Raw genomic sequence first — 5000 nt, 5'->3', positions numbered from 1 at the left:
TAAGTTAAGGTGCCTAAGCCTCTCTTCGTAAGGTAAAATTCTGAGCCCATGTACCATTTTGGCCATTCTCCTCTGTACTGATTCTAGTGAATTGATGTCCATTCTATAAGACGGAGACCAAAAATGTACCGCATAGCCAAGGATGGGTCTAAAGCTAGAGTTTGATAATTACTTCTGCACTTCTATTCGTATCCTCCCTAGCAATGAAACTTAATGCTCTGTTAGCTTTATTCCTAGCGCTAATGCACTGTTTCCTGTATTTAAGGTCAGGACTCACTAGAACTCTCAAGTCTCTCTCGCACACAGTTTTCTCTAAAAACGTGTTATCTAAGCTATATCTATTTTCGGGGTTGTGTAGCCCTACGTTTAACACGCTGCACTTTGAGATATTGCAGTTCATTTGCTATTTCACCAACCATGTGAACAATTTGTTAAGATCGTCTTGCAGAATCTCGGCGTCGTCTCCTGACCTAATTTGGCGTCCTGTTTTAGTGTCGTTCGCAAACTTACTAACATCACTATTAATCCCATTGTCAAAGTCTTTAAGTACATAATAAACAATAAGGGACCCAAAAACCGATCCCTGTGGGACTCCACTAGAAACACCCTCCCATTTGGATTTTACACCATTTATGGTGATCCGCTGTTTTTTGTCACTGATCCAAGCTCTAATCCATTCTAACAATTTTCATCCTATGCCATGAGCTTTGATTTTATCTAGTAATCTCTGGTGGGGCATCTTGTCAAACGCTTTGCTAGTCAAAGTAAATAACATCGTAACTATCATTGTTATCTGACGCCTTATATACTTTAGTGTAAAAGGATAGAAGATTAGTCACACATGACTTACCCTTGGAGAAACCATGCTGTGTGTCACGAATCAAATTATGTCTCTCGATGTGTTCTCTGAGTCTATTAACTATTATTGATTCAAGCATTTTACCTATAACTGATGTCAAACTGATTGGCCTGTAGTTGCATATAGACGATTTATCTCCCTTTTTGAAAACAGGAACAACGTTTGCCTGCCTCCAAGCAATAGGCACAAAACCAGTGTCTACCGACTTATTAAATATTTCTGTTAACTGGTCGCAGATTTCAAATTTACACTCTTTAAGCACTCTCGGAAAAATTTCGTCTGCTTGACTACTTCTACCTTACTAATGCTGATATTAGATAGTCTACTTTCTTCATCCCCACTGAAAATCGGATCGCAGTCAGGTACCTTATCTAACCTCTCCTTAGTAAACACCGAGAGAAAATATTTGTTAAACGCCTCACTCATTTTTTCCTCCGATTCTATCATGACATTTTCGTCATTTTGAATTGGGTCTATCCTTTCATTTTTTGTTCTATAGAGATAAAAGAAGCGCTAATGACGTCCGTACTGACCGTATATCTGACCCCGTCACAGCCCCTTGGATCGGTCCCATAAGTGATCAAATGTCTCATATAGTTTCTCATCTTGTCAAAATTGGCTCCACTGAAGTCCGATACTTGAAGGTTATTCGTACTTTTTAATTCTTCCCAAATGATATTAAATCTTATTTTTTGATGATCGTTAGAGCCTAGACTATCTCCCACTTTTACGTTACTTGTTAGGTGCTCATTATTGGTAAAGAGTAAGTCCAGAGTATTCTCTCCCCTCGTAGAATTAGTAATCATTTGTTTTAGGAAGTTATCCTGCACCACATCTAAAAAAAATTCGCTTCCCGATCTCCTACTAAAATTTTCAGTCTATGTTCCTATAATTAAAATCTCCCATGGTCACAATGTTTTTATACTGGGACGCCCTGCAAATTTCATGAATCAGAGGATCAGTCTGCTCAATACTAAGGTTAGGATGTCTATATAGGACGCCAATAATAAGTTTCTTATTCTTGCCTATAATCTCCACCCAAATAAATTCCATATTATCCTTTCCCTTGATCGAATTGTTGATAATGCAGTTTATTGCATTTCTAACGGAAAGTAATACTCATTCCCCAACCCTGCCAACCCTGTCCTTGTGAAAATACTTACGGTATATCCTTCTACCTCGATTTCCGGAAGGAAATGTCTATCAGCCATATTGATCCAGGATTCAGTAATAGCTATAATATCAAATCTCTCTACGCATGCTTTTCCTCGTAGTAAATAAACTTTATTTATTACTCTTCTACTGTTTGTATAGTAAACTTTTAGTTTACCCTCCCTCCACCTGATTTGATGATGCTTTACACAGTCCCTCACAGAGCTGTTTCTATTGCCTAAACTATATTCCATACTTCCCCCCGATTCCCACTTAATCTACCCGAAAAAAACCCTGCAGGATGTCTATTTCTCACTCAAGGGATTCAACAAGGAGCCGAAATCCTCTGGGCGACAAGTGCACCTCGTCCTTTGTATACAGATGATTCTTACCGTAAAAGCGATCCCAGCTGTTGACAAATGCCCACCCATTGGCCTTACAAGGGATGGGTGGGGAGGTGATTCTTTATCTAATGTCCGTCTTGCAGGACCACTACTTGCAAGTACTCACCGTTGGCCCCACCACGGAGTGCCACGGACTTGATTAGCTTATCCTGGCGGAAGCTACAAAAAATTAAAAGTGTCACCCGCTAAGAAAGGGCTAAATAAAAATCTGTAACTCATCTCCTTTCTACATTTTCATTCCCCACTGTTGACTATCTGTTATTATCTCACCACTTCATCCATAAATATGCTGTACAACTCCAAAGATCACGCTTCTCATAATATTGATTATAATAGCAAACTTTCTCCTCACTGCACACCTACTTTTGTATCTTCATATCAGACCCGCCTCCGAAGTGAACCATTCTTTCTCTACTTTGCACACATTTACACAAACATATATATATATATACATATATATATATATAGTATATATGATATAGTATATATATGTATATATATATATATACATATATATATGTATATATATATACATATATAAACATATATATATATATATATACATATACATATATATACATATACATACATATATATATATATATATATATATATATAAACCAGAAATATAGAAGCACATTTGTAAATAACACACAAGAAACCCACAGTCGGAGAAAATAAACTTCGAATGAAAGAAGATTCTATATTTCGGCTATCAACTGTAGCCCTCTTCAGGAAAGAATTTTGTCTGAAGAGGGCTACAGTTCATAGCCGAAATATAGAATCTTCTTTCATTCGAAGTTTATTTTCTCCGACTGTGGGTTTCTTGTGTGGTATATATCTTTATATTTATATATCTCTATATAAATCTCTATATATATATATATATATATATATATATATATATATATATATACAAGCCGCGGGCTTCGCCGGGGCCTTGGCTGCGCAAACAGCGGCCTACGGCCGCAGCTTTCCGAGCTCTAATCCCTCGTTTTCCCCTTCGGCCTCGGCCTCGGGGCGGAACCCCAACACGGGATCCCTAGCACGAAGAAGAACGCGAAGAATGGTCGAAAACAGAGAGTTGTTTTAAATGGAAAAACTTCTAGATGGAAAAATGTTACAAGTGGAGTTCCTCAGGGTTCCGTTCTTGGGCCACTTCTATTCATAGTATATATAAATGATATAGACCATGGACTGAAATCTACTGTTTCCAAATTTGCTGATGATACAAAACTGTGCTGAGTGGCAAATGATCACTCAAATCAATTAGATATTCAAGAAGATTTAGATAAATTACAGCAATGGTCTGAAAAGTGGCTAATGAAATTTAACACAAGTAAATGCAAGGTAATGCACATAGGTAAAAATAAAAGTAAGTACGATTACAAATTATTTGGAAATTCGTTAAGAAAAGTGGATAGTGAAAAAGATCTCGGCGTAATTATCAGTTAACGACCTCAAATCATCTAAGCAGTGTATTTCAGCCTCTGAGAAACCAATAAAGATTCTAGGACTGATTGCGCGATCTTTTGATTTCAAAAGTCCATCACTCATTAACAAACTATATAAATCGTTAGTTCGTCCACATTTGGAATATGCTGTTTCCGTATGGTCACCGAATCTCATTAAAGACATTGACAGACTGGAAAAAATACAACGGTGAGCCACAAAACTTATTCCAAATATCAAAAATAAATCATACGAAAATCGACTAAAACATATGAATCTGTTTTCCCTAAAAAGCGTAGACTCAGAGGTGACTTGATACAGGTCTTTAAAATTCCAAAGGGAATTGACAACATTAAAAGTGACCAAATTTTCACATTGAATGAGAATCAGACAAGAAACAATGGTCTCAAACTGTCCGGAAATAGATTTAATTTGGAAGTAGGTAGAAACAACCGTGTAGTTAATGAATGGAATAAACTTCCTGCACAGGTAGTGCAATGTAGTTCAGTTCGAAGCTTTAAGAATCATTTAGATAAACACCTAAGCAAGATGCTGTAATGATTATAATTTATTTTATATTATTTGTTTTTGTTTTGTTTTCATTTGTCTATCTGACTTTCATTTATTATTAGTTATATGTTAACTTATTATTATTTACTATTTACCTGTTTGTTTATTATTTAACTATACCTATGCATTTATTTATGTATTTTATTTGTTATTTACATTATTATAGTTTTTATTTATTATTTTATTATTATGATGATTTTTTTTCGCATCCGACCTAGATATGGACCAAAAGGTCTCCTGTCGGCATGCTCCGCCTTTGTAATCCTTTGTAATTCTTTGTAGAAGAACGAGAAGAAGAACGCGAAGAAGAACGCGAAGAAGAACGCGAAGAAGAACACGAAGTAGAATGCGAAGAAGAACGCGAAGAAGAACGCGAAGAACGCGAGGAAGAAGAACGCGAAGAAGAACGCGAAGAAGAACGCGAAGAAGAAGAACGCGAAGAAGAACGCGAAGAAGAATGCGAAGAAGAACCCGAAGAAGAACGTGAAGAAAAACGCGAAGAAGAACGTGAGGAAGAAGAAGAAGAAGAAGAAGAAAAAGAAGAATAAGAAGAAGAAGAAGAA

At 36.6% G+C, this 5000-nt stretch overlaps 1 protein-coding gene across 1 annotated transcript in view; it reads left to right on the top strand.

Annotated features, from left to right (window-relative positions):
- The window catches only part of LOC143030006 (glutamate receptor ionotropic, kainate 2-like), a 20633-nt gene that overhangs the window by 3586 nt on the left and 12047 nt on the right, over positions 1-5000 (top strand). The window lies entirely within an intron of this gene.

Source organism: Oratosquilla oratoria, chromosome 11 (genome assembly GCF_046742065.1).
Source record: "Oratosquilla oratoria isolate Oo_2021 chromosome 11, ASM4674206v1, whole genome shotgun sequence".
NCBI lineage: Eukaryota > Metazoa > Arthropoda > Malacostraca > Stomatopoda > Squillidae > Oratosquilla > Oratosquilla oratoria.
The sequence above is the reverse complement of the archived record's forward strand: the minus strand, read 5'-3'. Positions and strand labels throughout refer to the sequence as shown.